Genomic DNA, 18,902 nt, shown 5'->3' with positions numbered 1-18,902 from the left:
CTTAAACCCTTTACGGGTCAGCCGGTCTCATGCAGGGGCAGCCTACTCCCAGTAAAACACCCATAGGAACTGTGCAGCAAAATAGCATTTTAAGTCTGGAAGGGCTAATCCACCAGCAGTCACAGGTAGTCTTAAACTGGAAGGAGCTACCCGGCAGCACCCACACCCCCAAATCAGGTGTGGGATGTGTAGAGGTGACAGTAGAAGAAACGAAGGAAGAACGGGGGAAGGTTTTCAAAATAATCTAATACAATGGAAAGAGTGGTGCTCTTGACACGATGCTCAAGGGCATTCATTTTCTATTGAAAAAGGGCGTAAAAGGCTTCCTGAATGTAGCATACCCAGAGGTAATCACATGAAGACCATTGTGAATAAATAGCGCTGTGTAGAAAACAGTAAATAATTACACTGAAAGTATTGGGTCTCTCCTTGGATGTGTCGGTAAAAGTGACGCCTGAATCCTCGTTTTGAATTTTGACCCTTTTCCTGATTTTTTTTTTTTTTTAAACATACCTGTCCACAATTTGCCTCCATGCCATGTGGTCACCCTACTGTGAGGTGGTTAAAAGTGAACGTGGAACAAAAATACCGAACAATTGGCATCTCGCAGTGCCTATGTGTCGGCGGTGGGACGGGAACCACGACTGCAGACCAAACCTGAAAATGGAGGACGGCCGGTTACCCTAGGGGACTGGCTTCTGTGAAGAGGCACTAAGGAATTAGACGGCCTCCATTAGAGGCACTAGGAACACACGGCTCCAGTGAGAAATGCTACTGAATAAGGGTCGTGGAGGAATAAAGTGCCAGCAAAGATCCTTCCGAGAAAACGGTGAAGCCCTGGGGAAGAAAACTGGATGCTGTACGAGACCCCACGGAGCTGCAGAGGTCAAACACTTACACGATGAGCCCAGGAAGGAATTCTACAACGATCCCCTCTGTGACATTCATCAGCGGCTACGCATGCGCCTTGACGCGATAAAGAGCTCGAGCAGGCAGGTGCCAAGAATTCAACCCCCGCCTCTCGACAGTGGCGGGGTTACAGAAATAAGCCCTGCAGGCGGGACTCCCAGCAGAGCAGAGAAAATGTTAGTTCTGGCGGCCAGGGATCCCCCGCCTTTTCCTATGACATCCAAAGAGTGGGGCGCTGTGGAGACTTGATGACATGAAGGGGGAGCAGAAGAGGGGCTCCGGCGCAAGGGAGGTGATTTATAGCCTCCTCCCCCACCCAAGGCGAAAGGACACCTTGGACGAGGGCTCGTCCGTCTATAAATCACGGTTATATGAGGGGGCCTGACCTCTGGAGGCTGAGGATTGGAGAGTGCAGCACCATCTGGTCCACGAAAATGAGGATTTTGGTCCTCCATTCTCCCCCTTCATGTCCCAGTGCTGAGGCGGACTGTCCGGCAGAGAAGGAGGGAGATTAACAGCCCTTCGGACAACGAAGGCAGTCAGCACCGACTCCCAAGGAAACCTGGACACACAGCCGTCGTACGGCGAGCGGCGGTGTCGCAAACCTCCCGGCCTTTCTAATGTACCACACTAGCTCCAGAAATCTGACTGGACATTCACCAGAGAGCGACACAATCTCTACAGTTTTCTAGCAGGAAGGTCCCCGCTTCTTTCATCAGTAAGAAAGGAGTCCTCGTTTCTGCATCCTAAACCGGACTAATGGCTGGACATAAGGCAAGCTGTCGAGGGCTATAAGGGTTCATTAAAGGCCCTTCACCGTTAAAGGCTGTACGCGATGGCCTATAATGAGGAAGAGGGCCTTAGATGGCAAGATGTACTTCAAGGCACAAGGGCTATTAGCAAATGCCACCCACTGAATGTTCTAAATTAAGTTGGCAGAAGCAAGAATACAAACATTAGAATGTGGGAGCAGAAGGTACGTCTACCCAGCCATTATTCTCCCTCTGCAACTTTATTGCTTCAATAGAGCTCCCAACATCCAGGTGTTCATTCGGATTACAAGATTTGTGATTGTTGTGTTAGATTTATATACAAAAGTGTATTATTTTATGTTGCAGGTCACTAAGAAGAAGGCTGCATATTAAAACGGGAGATGGACGACCAAAGAATGACATTAACTATCTGATTCTTTGTTCAGGAAAAAAAAATCAAAGTCCTTCCCTGCCAGGCACATCATTGTAAAACCTCCGTCACTGAGTCCAGGAGAAAGCATACGGTCCACGTAAACACAGAGCTTTATAAAACACAATGGTACTATTTGGTGTATAACGAGAAATCCTTGCATGTTACATGGATGTACATTAGTCACATGTGAAACCTAAAGTTTCAGTTTTGCATCAAAACCTCCTTTGACTTAATAGGACCTCGTGAAAATAAAGGACATCTAACAAGTTACAAACGGTCTCTATTGGACACGGTTATGGTATACGATTCTACTTAGAAGTGGGCGAATCAAGAGAATAACAGGGAGAGCAGAGTGGTATGTTGAACACAGCATGTAGTGAGGCGGACCTCTCCAGAGTAAGGAATGTTTGTATTCAAACGGAACTGGAGGTCCAATGGACAACTGGAGGGGTCAGACCTCTGATGGATGGGATAAGCACTTAGAATAAAGAAAACACCACCACCACTGTTTGTAAGCCTCAGGCATTTTCACACCGAGCCATAGCACGAGCCAATACCTGAAATGTTATTAGTGTACATGATATAACAAATAATAAGCAAAATATGATAACGTCTCTTAAAATTAAAGAAGAGAATTTCTTTAACATGTGGAAGCTTTCACACGGATACATCAAATGTTAGTACTGCACTAAGAAGTGCTTCTTAAAAGGGATAGTTTGTAAACATGATCTAAAAAACAGTTGTCATGTAAACCTCGAAGCGGCCCAGACTATTATAGAGCAACAACACCATAGTCTATTAAATCAAACACAATAGGATTTTGTACAACTCGTGTCGTGTACTCATATTTGAAGGTGCGTTCATGCACGATAATGACGAAAAAAGTGTTTTGGTAAAGTAAAATAAAATACTGCCCAAGATCACACATTTTAAACAGGGAAGCCACTATTTATGCAGCTTTCTGGTTGTAATAATTAGGCACTAAATAGGTATCTAGTGGTCATTCTGTTTTTATGTTAATGGTTTGTTTTCACCTCTTTGTGTACGCTTCTGCTGTTTTTATATAGCTCAAAATCCATCCAAAGGTAGGGGTGTAATTTACAGGAGCACCAGTTACAATACCCAAGGTCACATTCATTTTTGTAGGCACACGCTTAAGTGAGTTGCCCAGAATCACAGGATGTGGACCCTACACCGAGACTAAAATCTGGTTTCCCCTGTTCCAAACCTGCAGCGCTGGCGAGACTGGCACTTCCTGGGCAGAGGGAGTGTTTCAGGCAGAAGCCACTTGAAAGCTCAGCTCTTTAGGAGCTTGAGGTTCCCAAAGGACCTCGAGCCTAGTCAGTCAGGCTTCATGCTCGAGCTCTCAGTGGCTAGCCCACCTCTAGTTCTACTTAACTGTAAACAACAAAATACTGATTAGATGCCAAATGTGTTTGTCAGCCCTTCTTTTTTTTTTTTTTTTTACAAAATGTAAGCTGTATAAGTACTCAAAACAAAACAGCACTAGCAAAGCCAATAGGCCTGGCACTGTCCACCAGCATTCAACAATGCTTGTTTTGCCATGCCAGTGGGTTTGCAAAACTTCCTTGCTGGGAAGCAGCTAATCCCTTATCAATCTGGAATATTGGCTAAAAGCAAAAATCGTTTTTTTGGTCTCAAGAATACACACAGTGTCATAGTATTCAGTTAGTCATGGAAACTACTCTGTGTGTGGGAGTGCTCGTTGTGAAAAAGGCAGAATGCTGTCACTGACGGTGATATTAGCCAAGGGTTGAAGTGGGCTGACCCACTGCCCCGCTGTAGTGGATGGAAGAAAAATGTAAATTAAACAATAACAGAACAATGACTGAAGCAGGCTGGCTAAAGTCCCTATAGGTAACTCAAGAGGTTTTGGCTACACTTACGCTAGACTTAAAGATGATACTGGACTTTAACAAACTGAACTCCAACCACGGCAGTTCAGCAAGTATACAAAAACGTGAATGCTATCAACCACATGCTGTGTAAAACCTAGGTTGGCAAACGGGAATTTCCACTAGCAAATTAAATTGCACTACTAAACAAAACTTCAAGCAACCGCAAGACACATTTTGAAATAAAGGAAACAGAAAAAACCATGAGACATCAAAGAAACAAAAGTTAGTGTTCGTTTTAAAGTTTGGGGTCCGTGTGCTGCCTCACCTTCCCTGTAGAGTGCAAACGGTGCACTGTTTGTAAGAAAGGTACAGGGCAGTTCTAAAATTGTCCATGTGACACAGATCACAATAAATCATTGCCGAACCCTTGATCTTGTTCACAGATGCATTCAAAGAACAAAAGGTCATATTCACAGCTTTTACCAGAACACAGCTAACCCTGTGATACAGCAAGAAGCATCGAGCCTGTTTTCCAATAGATCACCCGATTCAGATGTGTGAAGAGGGGTACATCCATGGTTTTTATGTTGCACCACAACCCTGCACAATTGGAAATTTTAACGGGTGTGCAACAGCACCCCAAAAATCACTCCAAAGCAGGAGGAAATGTGAGCAGAAAAGTGAGTGGAATTAGGAAAAACGTGGTAATTCAAACACCCACATGTTTTTCGACATTCCGGGCCTCCAATTTGTACCTTCGACTGAGGTATCAGGCGAGTTATTAACATTAGACTTGTTCTTATCACTCCATTTAGGATCCAAGCCTGAATTGGGCCCATCCCGCTGAAGCTCAATCACAAACGAGAAGCTAAGCGAGGGTAAAAATTCTCATTAGCAGGGCTCAGGGTCTTGAAAGCTCAACCATCCTCCCTTCCAAAAATGGAAATCTTCAACAAGTGATAGAAAGTAATTACTGAGGAAACAATTGTCTTATCACTGTTTATCAATGTTTTTTTTTGGTACAAAACAGCATTGGCCAAAAAAAAAAAAAAAAAAAAAAAAAAAAAAAAATGTCGTGTGGTGTGATGTGTGCATGTGTGATGAGTGTATACGTGAGCATGTGTCACCATGCATACGTTTATGAGAGAAGTTATGGAGACATTTTTTTTAATTTACTAATCCAAGATTTGCGGATGCCACTTGACTCAGTACACACACAAAATAATTTAGCACAACAGCATTTTTTAAATGCAGAATCGCTCGGCTGCTTCTGGCAGTTGCCGGGCCCTAAGAAAAAAATGAATTAACGGATGACAAGGGTGATTGTGCAATGGAAGAGCAGGTCATGGAAATAACAGGGAATGAGGGAGGTAGGAAAGATAAGGTGCATGCAAAAGCAATTTTACCAACAGCAGAGAGGGCCCACAGCAAAGGTAGTTGGCAGGCCATTAAAAAAATGTTTAAATGAAAGCACTGGCTTTAAGTGTGAGAGGTAAGGGAGCAACAGTGGAGCGAGCAAGTGGGGGTGGTTGAAATGGAAGCAACGGGGAAGGGACAGGTATTTGGGTGGAGTAGTACAGAGAGAGAAAGATAGAGAGGGAGAATGAAAGTGAGAGGAAAAGAAAACATGCGCACTCATGAAGTGCTTAGTTAAAAAAGAGAAACATGGCTCCTACAGTGTAAGCAGTGGAAGGGCACAAGTCAGCCAATCAAAAGGTCAGTAAAGAGGCAATGCTCCAGGTGCTGGAACACTCAGTTAGAGGAAGGCAAACCACAGAATAAGAAGCAAGCACATGAAAGTGAGAAAAAGGACAACCAATCTAAGCAATGGATGGGCTGTAAGCCCATTTCAATTTTTAGTGTGGTCCACAAGCAGGCTTTCTGAACATGCAACTAAGAGCTGTCTGTGGGTGAGACTTATTAACAAGCTGTAGGTATCTGCTACTTGTAAGTTTAAAAGCTGAGCAAATATATATGCATACCCAAATGGTTAAACCCATGACACCGTAACTGTGGATCACATTCCTGATCTGCTAAAAGTTAGAGCATGTGGAAAGAGCGAAGAACAAGAACACTAATGTTAAGCTATTGCGAGTCTGGTAACTAAGTTACTCGAGTACTTGCATTGGTCTCAGTTTCTTACTTTGAGGGTACAACTCAGGAAAAATAAATTTTTGCAATTTACAATGAACACACATAGGCATACCATGCCTCCAGTAACTGAGAACAAATGAAACAATTTTTACTTAAGTTTCTCGGCATCCTGTCTACTAGTTTAAAGCTATTGTCATCCTATAGGTATCTGTTCACAGGCTAACATCCACAACTCTGAAAAAAAATACCATCTATCTTACCACTGTGAGCGTAGGAGTCCCCGGTCACTCTTCCTTCAGAAGACCTGCAAATCAAAAATGAGGCCATGAGTATGATGGTGGCACAGGTATCCGATGCAAAATCCCCACCTCCTGCCAAGGACCCACTCTGAGTTGTTCAATACTTCACATTCATGCTGGAGAGGTCCAAAGCAGAGCAGGCTCTAGGGTAAGGCAATGGTAGATGCACAACAACAGTGCTGCCACAGGTGACTTGACATAGTCTCTACAAAAACTGGAAATATTTATGTTAAGGACATGTTCATACAGTATGTCACTGGGAAAAAGACAAGCTGTAGAAACAGAACACCTGCCCTACTTTATTACACTGTTAATTTACCACCTTGATGCTTTAAGTACTTAGGAGACTGGCTTTGTTATTACTACCTCCTTTACATAGAGCAAATGCAAACTGCTTTGAACTGTAAAAGTTACCATTTAGCTCATTAATCTACAGAGTGCAACTTACTGTTTGAGGTTAGTGGTGGTTTATCTTGCAGTTTTTAATTTTATTATAATAGCTTTTATAATCACTTTGTGACCAATTGAATCTTGTAGGCATTATAAAAACAATCTAATAAATACCTTAAAATAATCCTCATTACCATGTTGAGAAGTACAGGCATTCAAACTGGCAAAGCTAATGGTCTTTTCTATCGCACATTTTGGCTTTGTCAATGACAGCAAGATGCTGTTATGCATGGTGAAACGCTAAAAAAAAAAAAAAAAAAAAAAAAAAAAGACAACAACATGATGCACACAAGGGTGATCCCACCATGGAATTCAGTTGGGTCAGGAGAAGCACAGAACTAGAAAGCGCAGCAGACAGATGCAACTAGTCTCGCATTACATTGAGTTAGAGCTATTAGCGTTTTAAACTCATAACTGGACTTTTCTTGCCACATTAAATGAAAAAAAATGAAAAACAAGCGCGATTGCGCTGCGAAATAAAAGAGAAAAAGTAGTCCAGAAACCATACGGAAAACATGGAGCCTCGTATGTTTCCAGTGGTTTACCAGTGCGCTCGAGGAGGGCTAAACAACGGAAAAGACATGACGTATGCATGCCTTTCACAAATGAAAACAAGCGGATTTTAAAAGACAAGCCCACGACCCAATGGAAGTGAGTGACGTAACATGGGCGTGGTTAAAATCCCCCTAAAGAGATATTAGAAGAGGGAAGAGCAGTTTGCACTGGCTGCTAAAAAGCAAGTAAATTAGAGTGGCAATAAATCCAACCAATGGCAAAAAAAAAAAAAAAGGTCTAGTTCTAAGCCCACTGTAAGCTGACAATAGGTCTTTTTGCAAACAGACAGCTCGTGATGTCTGGTAGGCAAGACCTAATCCGAAGGGTTACTCCTACTGGAAGCCAACTCTTGCTGGAAGTGGCAGATTTTCTACTCTTCTTTTGAAGTATGAGGTAAGGCATAGAAAACATGCCGATGCTTTCGAAAGCTAGACAATTTACTGTTCCCTGTTCTTGAAATTTTGGGAATGTGCATTATCGTGTGACTATGATGGAGTCTTCGCAAGTATATAAATAAAAGTATAGATCTGTTTCTGCCTACGATTGAAATGCATTTGCATGCTCAGAGGAAGCGGCACAGCATAGAAAGACTAGGTCAAAAAATACCAGCACCACCATGGGGCGAGCTAATGCCGTAGCAGTAACGAGAAAAAGGCCAAAAACGGCCTTCTTATGCAGTGGAACTACAACAGCAGAATTACATTCTGCCTGAAGCAGTCGACCATCCGTGCACCATTGTTCTTAAAACAATGAGCTTCAGTGCCGAACGTGGACAACTGAAGGAGCCTATAATAAACTGTCCATAAGACTTGCAGGTCCCTTGTCTGCTGGATTCGTTTAAGAATAATCGCGCAAGAGAGCATCACCGGGTAACAAGTAAAAACGCAGCATTACATAGTGCATAGTGAGCCATTATTTGTGTACACCCTCGGAAATGCCTAAAGAATCTGAGAACAAGTGACAATGTGTGAACACTGCCCAGGACTCTTTGCTCAGGTCAACCCAAAAGAATTCGCTCCCCATCAGAACTTAATTTGTACATGTGTTTGCAGGTACCTAGCAGTAGCACTTTTATTTTTTAGGGAGGGAAACTTTTTTGTTTACTATCAGACTCTGACTCGCGCTAAAGGAGAAAGGGTCACAGATAGTAAGGCCTTGATAAAACTATTTTTAACAGGCAGGCAATGGGCAGGTTACCAACTGAGATAGGAGAGTGAAAACAGTAAAGCCCTCACGTACAATAACCCAACACCCAGAATTCATAAAAGGAAAATTTACCACTGAACCTGCAGACTCAATAAATAGTCCCTATGTAACGAAATCAGAAATAAAATCAAAGACTGGGCCTGCAGCCTTGGCACTGAACAGATCAATGGCTGAAGAGGGCTAGCCGAATGCCCCGGTCAGTATTATATTTTTAATTCACTGAACAGTTACAGTGCACACTACACAGGCCATAATTCACACGCCACCAGGTTAATAACTTGATGGCTTTCTGTTTCTGCGCCACTGGCACACTGCTGTTTTGAGGATGTGGACGGGCGAGTTGTGCATGTGTTATGTGCATTGGTAACCATAAGTAGCAGATTACAGTGGTTTTACCAGTGGCGGCCTGCAATTTTAGGAGGGAGGGGGGCAGGTGGGAAGCACATTAATTCATTCACGCACGCACTTCCATTCACAACACTCATCAACATTCAAACACACCCGCACCAAACATTCATTTAAAAAAAAACAAAAAAAAAAAACACGCACTTACCTTCAGCTTAGGTCAGCAAATGAGGGAAGGCAGCAGTCCCAAGTTTGTCACAGAGTGGGATGGGATCAGTGAGACTTCTGACCCCACCCCACTCTGATGAGGTGTCACCGATTGACACTCGTCCTGGGTGCATCAGGGCTTAAACCTGAAGCACCCAGGTCGGAGTCAATGGGTGATGCTTCCCTCGTCACCGAGGGGGGAGGGCCTCGAGACACCTTTGCGGAGCCGAGGAGGTCACGCCCATACGAGCTGTGACCTCTTCAGCCCAGCAAAAGTTCAACTTAGGCAACCAGGAGTCTGCCCACATCGTGTATATCTGGATCCTGGCTGCCTGAGCTGAACTTGAAGTGCGTCTGTCAGGCTGACCTTTACTCAGCCTGACAGGCACTCTTCATTACGGGCAAAAGGTGTGTGGGGGGGCGTGGTCCCTCCGTCCTAAAGGACGGGCTACACCTGGGTTTTACATGTTTGAGTGAGTCCCATAGATCAGGTTTTAACTGTGGTTTTTCTTAATGAATTTCATGGAAGTTTTTAGGATGTGCTTAATTTCATGTCCCATGGCTGTGGGAAACAATGGTTGGGTGCAGGCCTCAGCCCCCAACCTGCCAAGAGTCACAGACAAAAAAGCATCTGTTTTAGGCACTTGAATCGGCTGATAGTGATTTCTTTTTGACTAGTGAGTCGCTTGCCTTCTTTTTAGGGTCGAGCACGCAAAGCGCTCTGTCCCTGGTGTAATCTCTCTATGGGCTTTTAACCACGCCTATTAGTTTGGTTGGTTTGTGGGCTTGCCTTTTAAAATTTGCTTGATTTAATTAGTGAAAGGCATGCGCAGGTCATGCCTTTTCGGGTGCTTACCCTCCTCGAGGGCACCGGGCAACTACTGAAAAAAATCGGAGGCTCGATGGTTTCTGGACTACTTTTTTATTTTATTTTGTAGGAAGCACAATCTCAATAGGGAGTAATCGAGTGCTTTGTATGACTGACTATTACATGGATAACTGCACTTTTGCTGGCTGTGGATAATTGCACTTTTGCTGATACGAGCAAACTTGTTTCTTTTTGTGTGTCTTCGTGCTGAGGGCGGTCGTCGGATCGTTTATGTGAAACTGTTTTACTTTTCAGTTTATGTTGCAAGAAAAGTCGGGTTAGGAGTTTAAAACGTTAATAGCTCTAACTCGAGAAAACTTGAGACCGATTGCATTGCAACTGCTTGTTTTCTATACTTCCGGATATCCCTATCCGCACCTGTGGTCAGTCACATTCGGTGCATGCCCCACTTGGTGGAAAAAAAAAAAAAATATATGGTATGCATTGTGCAAAACTTGAGTTTTAAAATAAGTGAAAGATTCAGAGCCCTTAACCTGCCAATTATATTTATTAAAAATTTAAAATGTGACTGAAACGATTCAGTCATGTTTTGAGAGATGAAAAGCCAGAGATATAGGAAAGTGTTAACCCTTTAAAACCCACTGTGACATTTTGGAAATTTGTGAATTCAATGTAATAAAATATCTACGTACATACCTTAACACAGATTAACAATCCACCGCTAAAAGCCTATTGGCTTTAACATGCACTTTTTACAATAAGTCAGGGCTTCTGAATTTGTTGTAAATATGCTGTAAATTGTAATAAAATAAACAAAATCATACCAAAGTCAAACATTATTATTCCTATTTAACCAGTCAAACCTATAGCCTTGATTACTGGCTTGTCTCCATAACCAACTCAGGCCCAATATATTGCACATAAGCTGGCAACCATAATACACAGTCATAAAATCTCAAGCAAATACCAAATTACAGTTGTTGAAATAATATGCAACCTTTTCTCGAAAGGGTTAAAAAAAAAAAAAAAAAGAATTACCAAACAGCAGATCTTGTACTCCATGGATTTGTCAGATGAGGTAACCAACAACGAACCTCTTGCTCACAACAGTAATTTGCTAGATTCCATGTGTCAAAATACAAACTAACAGTGTATTTACAATCCACTGTCAAAAGCTTACTGGCTGTAACAAATGATTTTCACCATAAATAAGTCAGGACTTCTTTGTCATAACTTTTTCTAATAAATAAATCAGAGCTATAACATCTGTCAAATCTTTTCCCAATAAATCAGTCTGGTATGCAGCCTTTATCATGTATCACCATAACCAACTCAGGCCTACAGTATTGAGCATAAGCTGTCCCACAAGGCAACTACCATGCATATAGTCATACATTCCCTCTTTAGAGGGCCTAACAAGTGTTATCAAAGAGCATACCTTCTACCCTAGCTTTGTCACAGGGCCTAACAAACTCTAAAAAAAAAAAAAAACTTGCTTTCTATTAAAATCTGTGACATTCTGTATAACAAAAACATCTCTAGGTTCTTTAGCAAAGTAATAACTATCCACCCTTAAATTTTTTCTGAGTTGAACGTTAAATAATTCAAGGCTACAGCCTTTGCTGTAACTTTAAATAATAATCCGATCAAGACTAGTGTCTTGATCACTGACGTGTCACCATAACCAACTCATCCTGCTGTATGGAACATAACCTTTCTCACAATACAAAAAGAGTACTACAAGCACTCTTTCAGTGGAAGTGCACAACTCCAGCATGGTCAAATTGTGTACATCAGCTTAACAACTTGTGGAAAGAGTGGCAGCCCTCTTTTCAGTAGGGCTTCTGAAGTTTCTTTTTTATTTTGCACACAAGGTAATGCAAGAGTTGTGCTGTGAAGCCAGACAAAAAAACACTTTCTTTATCTAATGCATTTATGAGATCTAGCACTTAATGTGATTATTCAGTTTACGTTGGAGATGCAAAATAGTTCCTTTTGAACTGTAGTGCAAATATCCAAAGGAGGAATCTTGATACATCGATCATCTCATATTATGAGGTGAGAACTGGACTACTACTATGGTTGGAGCCAAGTCCAACTGTGTATTTTAACACATTGCTAACAACAGAACACCAGAGATGGGTCTGTCAAGCCAGACCCAAAATTCAAAAGATACTGGAAGCTCGTGCAAGAGCTGAAAGTGTCTTGTAAACATTTATCTCTATAAAATAAAAATAAATAAAAAATGTACACTGAAATAAAATAGATGCCAACAGGGAGCACACACACTGATAAAATACCTGTGTGCACTGCTGTCTTGACCAGACTTTAATCTATTCCCTGGCACTCTGATTATAAGGTTAAATTAAGCAGTAAAAGTCGATGGCTGAGATCACGTTTCCGCTGGGCATTACCTAATGATATATTTGGTGAGCAGTACGCGGGCAAAATGCACTATTTGGGCAACAACCCCTGCAATTACCGTCAGTCTGCTAGTTGACTGACTGCTGTCCGCCAGGTGCTACAATTTTACTACAAAACGTTAAATGATTAAAAACTGTGGATCTAGTGATAATTATATTCATGCACATTTATCAACAACTGACTTGACAGCAGAGCAAAAGTCAGGGGTACACGCTCGTTCATGGCGTCCATCCACTATTTTGGCCGGCTGGACACTGTCCACCCTGCCAAGAAGTTTGGCCCCCACAAAAATATGCTGAATTCGTCCTGGTGTAAGTCTCGGACACCGGGGCACATTAAGCAGGGGGTCTGCTTTGTTTCGAGCAGCAGCATGCAGGCAGAGAGGGGACTTTATTTTAAATTCCAGCTGGCAGAAAACAAAGGCCGAAGTTAAGGGGCCGTCAGGCCCCCTTTTGTTGGAGTATCCTGGCTGGGAGCTTTCTGAAGCCCAACATCTAAAAGGTACTGGAAGGGAAAAAAGGCACACAGCGGATCACTTCACATGTACTTAAGAGTGGCATTATTTTGACTTTGTTCAGTCCCTACATATAAGAGATATGCATGCCCTGAAAATATCAGATGTGGTCTGTCCCAGTATATACATAAACAACAATTCAAACACCGCTATTTTGTTTTATTTCTTCTAAGCACTCCCCATCCCAATGCAGGGTGTCGGAGCACTTTAAATCACACTGACAAATTGGGATGAGTAGCGCTATAAAAGAAATTTAAGTGCCACTATTTTGTTTATTTGTGTAAATACAGGAATAGACCAACACACCCGACATTTTTGCAGTCCAATCGTTTGTAAATCTATGTACAGGATGTTACATAATACAATGAGTTTACAAACATAGGAGCCACATGTCCTTCATAGCTCACTGTGCTATATTAGAAATACTACAGTTTATGAACTACAAATAATGAAAGGATATCTGTGTTAAAAGTAGTAACCCACTTACTTAAATACTTACATAAAATAAGAATCTGTCATCTGCATGTTACATGATGTGCTTTGCAGGAGACATATTAACCTTCTATGCTACTTTGATTTAAAGCAGTGACTAGACAAAACACAGATCTCTCTATCAAATGTGTTTACCACCAGAGTTATTATATCATTGTTGGTATTCCCTGACATTTACTGGGAACAAAAAGATCTCTCCGGCACGTGTCTTAACCCCATAAGGTATTTTAAAATGCAGGCTTGGCAGCAAAGTAAGCAGAACCATTTTACTGCCTCATTGCTACATGCTGCCAATTTCTTTGTGGTAGAGTTAAAAAAAAAAAAAAAAAACGTATAGCCTAGGACCAGATTTTGTGTTGGGTTGTGTCACTTTACTGGCACAGCCCGATGCAAAATCTCACTTGATAAATCTTGTAATGTGTCAGATATACTCATGATAGAACGGCTAAACATATGTCAATGGTGTTGAAATCTGAAGTCACTTCTTGGGATGTCACCTCCTGTGATGCCACGTACAATTTCACACGTTATGTACCATGATGTCGTGCACACTTCCTAACTTAGTTATTCGTCCTGCTTCCATTTTTTTAGGATGTGTGCGCCCTGCTTGAAAGGAAGTTAGGGCTGCGTGAAGGAGGAGGTAAAACAAGATGAAGATTTGTGCTACTACATATTAACCATTGAGGAGAGTGTATGTTAATCATAGACCTAATTATTTACAATCATGAAAGACTAATTTGAAAGATTCCATTGAACTTTAAAAGAGGTTTCAAGGTCACTGTATGATCGACCGATGACCAAGTGAAAATTTAATATGGCAGCCATAGTGTACTATGTACAAAGCTGTTATCGTTTTCGAATTAAAGGGGTACATTTACTTCGGGTACTCTTATAATTAAAATACTTCTCTGGCATCAAATTAAGCTCCTTGTTCACCACACCTGTATTCTATGTAGAAGACCCTTTAATACGCATAACACATAGGCCATGAGCAAGGACCCCAAATTTAGACCACTGGTACCACTGAAGTGGGGGGGGAGGGGAAGAGGGTGATTTTTTCCCAAGGTATGTGTGCCTAGAGATGTAAAATATGAGAGAAGTCATCACTCTTTGCCTTTTGTCAAATACTGCAACAATAGCAGAAAAAATCATGTTTTTCATATTTTTGATAAATATTAATTGTAATAACAATATAGGCCTTAAAATAATAGCACAACTTCATTGTATTCCTCATATATGGATATAGATTAGATGCATAATTTCCACTTACAATTTCAAATCATAATAGTGGTCACATTTTATATAAACAGTGTATGTCATGAGTGAACAAAAACACAATTTTATCATTCACATTCGTCAACTTCTTCTGAAGGGGTGTCATCATTCTCTGCTTCTATTTGATTTTCACAGGCAGGAAGTCTGCACATCAGTGCACTTGAGGTCACTTAGACAGCAAATATATAGCAGTTTCTAATGCAGTTGCAAATGCCTAATAGTCTAGTAGTCTAGTAGTAGATGTAACACAGCCTGCGGTGCTGGCTGCCCCTCCATCCAGTCTACTACCAGTTGCTCTGCTTCCTCGTGTTTTTCCAACTTCCACCCTCTCATAATTGGGCTGGGTGTCTGGATCATTCAGAAGACATCTCTATGGCGGCTTGATAATTTGCATGTTCAGCATGTTCCTTCAGACAGTCCCTGCTAAGGTGGAAGTTGATGAGTGTGTCTACCCCTTCTTTGCGCAGAGTAGGTGATATCTCAAGTCATTCACATGATGAACCAAAGATTTGAGCGCATACAGCAAGCATGAGCATTGCTCCAATGTGTCCATTATCTCTTCAGACAGATCCCCTCATCGAGCTGAGAAAATGTTTCCTGTGTATGTCGGTTAGCAGACAGGATTTTGAACACACTTACTTTTCCTTTTATGGCAAATGTGTTTTCTGTATCACATCCGGTAAACGTACTGAGACACAGTTTGACAAATATTTTCACCAAGAGTTTAAGCTATTATCCCAATGTCAAGGATTCGCATGTGTATTTTTTTACCACATTTCAGAATTAATTTAGGATTCTGTCATGGAATTCTCAACACATAATTAACACATTGGTGTCATCTGAGCTTATCATTGCTGCCTCATAACCCTCCTTAGCAGCATGTGCAGCAGGCAGCTACAAACAACCATCTGCTTCTTCTTGTGTACAGTTGAGATCAGGCACTTTGTGGCTCCCTTCAGATGTGATTTTGTAGCATTCATCTTCACAGTTCACAAACAGTGTTTTATTCTAAATTTTTACAAAATACTCTGGTTTCCTCCATTCCTTACCAAGAAATGTGATTAGTTATTTTATTCCTTAGGTGGCTTAGGAATTTCCTCCACTGTGACAATCTTGGAAAATGAGATGCTCTGCAAATGTTGCCTGAGTTCTTCCCCTCTGATTGTCCTTTCACTGTTCTTAATAGACATCTCATTGTATGTATTAAATACAAGATCAATTCTTTGACTCTTATTTCCTTCCTGCAAAGCCATGGGGATGGACAAGACAGACATAGCCATCTCACAAAGGTTGATTCCTCTCTTTTTACTCTCTCAACAAGAGCCATATTATCAATCAGCGTGGCAGAATTTCCAGGTATTTCCTCAACAGAGGTAAAGTTTTTCTGAAAGTATTTTGCTGAAACAGCTTTGTCTGTCTTTTGCAACAGACCTTTTGGAGTTGCTAAAGCCCTTGGTAAAGGTCCTAAGGGATGAGAGAGTACATCTGCCATTTGAAAGTTCCAATTCTGTGCTGTCACAACGATTCAACCAAATAGTGCTTTGTCTGCTTTCATGAGGATTTTCCTGCTAATGCTTTCGACTGCCTTCTTCTTGGACATGTTAGTGAAGGTCTTTAGCTTGTTCATTTTCACTGGATCATGAAACTTAACAGGAGGCTTATTCTCATGTTGCTCAAGTTTGCAGTCTGTATAGCACGGTTAACCTATTTTATGCACTTTCATTATGTCGGCTACTATGTCTTGAGATACCTTTTATACAGTGGAGAGACCAATGAGCTCATGTGGCCAAACAAATGGGTTTATCCTGCTTTGAACCAGACTAACAGCTCTTGTAACAGTATCTTCGTCTTTTTCAATTTGTGACTTATGTAGGTCTGCATGAGTAAGATATGATCTGTTGTTATGAACCATTTGACATTATTTGACCCAAAAAGACTCTTCTGGGTTCAGCTATCATATAATATATTTTCACTGCACCAGCCTTGAGGGTGAACCTTGTCATACCACCAGAAGTCTGTGGTTCTTTGTTCACTGTTACCTCAATCGCTTGATCGACAGGAATTAATCCAAATGGATTAACACCTGACAGTTGCACTGAAAAGGATCAGTTGATGAATGTTTGGTCCACCTGTGGCTGCTTCAATGGAAGTAATGTTAATTTGGCATGGTATAAAGGAAGATCTCTAGCGTAATTCATCCTGTCGTACTCAAAACAGCACGTGATTATAGAGCGTATAGCATTACGATGTAAATGCCAATTTCCTTGTCAAGCAGCACTCAGCAAAACCGGCAAGACATTTTTAACAATATCCACATACAATATTTAAAATACAGAGAGATCTCCAATGTCATGACGAAGATGTTCTAGGAATACATCCTAAAGTTGTTTTACTTTGGCAAATGCAGCAATCTGCAAGAGGTCATCTAATCTCTGTTGGCAGAGGTCTTTTGCAAAGTCATTAACATCCTCATTGAAAGAGTAGACTACCTGAATGTCCTCTTCGTAATTCTTCTCCAGCCACGGGGTAAGTTTCAACCAGGCCAGTCTATACAGCTTTATACACGCATTTGGGCACTCAAACTGCACATACTGTACATACGACCTTCCAGTACTGATGATATTAATCCTTCTGCTATCAGGTCTGCTTCAATGCAAAGGTTGTGAAGGCCAGTGTATTGAAAGTTTTCCAAGAATGGACATGACATTGTAAATGGTGTGAAATGTGTCCATTCAAAAAACTGATTCTGTTGTATGTTGCTTTATGCTTCCACACTATCTCAGTTGCTTTTGCGTAGAGAGCTTTCCCCAGGGCCATTAAACTTTTCTCCAAATGCAGTGATTCCCTTATCCGCTTTGACTGTTTCAAAATTTCAGAAACAGTTGTCAACTCAGTTGCAGGGGCATTACTAGGGGACAAGTAGACAATGGAATCCTGTGATACACTTACTAGGTCACTAGTCCTTGTGCTAAATCCTTTCCAACTTGGTATTATCTGTGCAAGGCTCGTACTAACACAGATTATGTTCTTATTTTGTGCAAGCTTCAATTGGGCAACACATTTGAGGCATGTTTTTAGTATGTCATCAATGGCTGAGGCCCAACTCGTTCACTAGAAACATACATGAACAATTCTTCAATATTTGCAGTGATCAATGTTCTTTGCTGTTGTTTCTCAATGCTTGGGAGAGGAGCTTTAAATGTTTGTGGTCCAAACAACTTGGGCTGCACAGCTATACCCTTGACTCGATGAGTTGTCCCTTTACCAGCAAGTCTCTCTTCCAGCCTATCAATATTATCCCATTACAAGTTAGTGAAGACATGAGGCTGAAAGAACGATTTGCTCATTTAAGGTGGCAGCAAGTTCCTGAAGACACGAGGCGGTATCATTTTCTTCCAGTTGTGAGTATGAAGTCCCATGTCCAAATCTGTTTAGAGTACGAATGATTTAAACATTGCCTGTCAGCGTTTTTATGTAACAATTGCTTGTGGAGGTTTCTGCTGGCCATTTGTGACTGCATAAATAATGTCCAGACTGAATGATTGCACAAGTAAGGCAACCCTTTTGGACAGCTGTGTGTTTTCTGGCTGTCCAGTAAGAAGTCTTAATAGGAACCGTTTAAGGTAATCAGGCACTGTAAATGAATATTTATCAACTTCTGATGGATGATATGGCCATGGTGTTGATATCAAGTTTGTTTTAATCATTGTTCTCATTTGTGATGATGGTTGAACAATGATCTTGTTCATGTCTGTTCCCTCAACCTTTTAAACTGAATTCTCTTTTCAAACTCTGCTTTTCTCTTAAAACATCCTGTAGCATGACACTATAAAATTGGGCCAGTAATTTTCCTTAGTCATCTAGGAATATGTGGAGGCTGTAACCGAACTCTGAGTCCAATTTTCTTCAAATATGCTTCTTGGTTGATTCGTCTTTCCTTGTATTCCTCTACATGTCATGAGGGTTTCAAGCCTTTTAGTGAGAGTCATCACACGTATTACCTGTGTTAGGAATGATCACAGTTCAAATGTATTGAAATAGTTCGTCATATGCTTCATCTCTCATATTTACATAGAGATCATTGGTTTGAATGCTAGATGCTTGATCTTCCTCCTTTGCTTTAACCCTTGAATAGTTCATATAACAAGAGGTATGATAATGGACTTCTGCAGCCGCTATATCCCCGTTACAAACTGCTAACATCTTTCAATCACAATTAATAGTTGCACACTCAATGCCCTTTGTCAGCTCTTAGCTCA

General features: G+C 41.3%; 1 protein-coding gene and 1 long non-coding RNA gene across 5 annotated transcripts in view; one reads left to right on the top strand and one right to left on the bottom strand.

Annotated features, from left to right (window-relative positions):
* The window catches only part of SRC (SRC proto-oncogene, non-receptor tyrosine kinase), a 194,686-nt gene that overhangs the window by 88,248 nt on the left and 87,536 nt on the right, over positions 1-18,902 (bottom strand). For all 4 annotated transcript variants that reach the window (XM_069243727.1, XM_069243731.1, XM_069243730.1 and 1 more), the window contains exon 2: positions 6,308-6,351. The gene's annotated coding sequence lies outside the window, so the exon portion shown is untranslated. The remainder of the gene's footprint in view (positions 1-6,307; positions 6,352-18,902) is intronic.
* On the top strand, positions 1,036-3,019 carry LOC138304040 (uncharacterized). Its single transcript, XR_011205483.1, has 2 exons — positions 1,036-1,885; positions 2,028-3,019. It is a non-coding gene; the product is annotated as an uncharacterized lncRNA (long non-coding RNA).

Source organism: Pleurodeles waltl, chromosome 7, assembly GCF_031143425.1.
Source record: "Pleurodeles waltl isolate 20211129_DDA chromosome 7, aPleWal1.hap1.20221129, whole genome shotgun sequence".
Classification (NCBI taxonomy): domain Eukaryota; kingdom Metazoa; phylum Chordata; class Amphibia; order Caudata; family Salamandridae; genus Pleurodeles; species Pleurodeles waltl.
The sequence above is the reverse complement of the archived record's forward strand: the minus strand, read 5'-3'. Positions and strand labels throughout refer to the sequence as shown.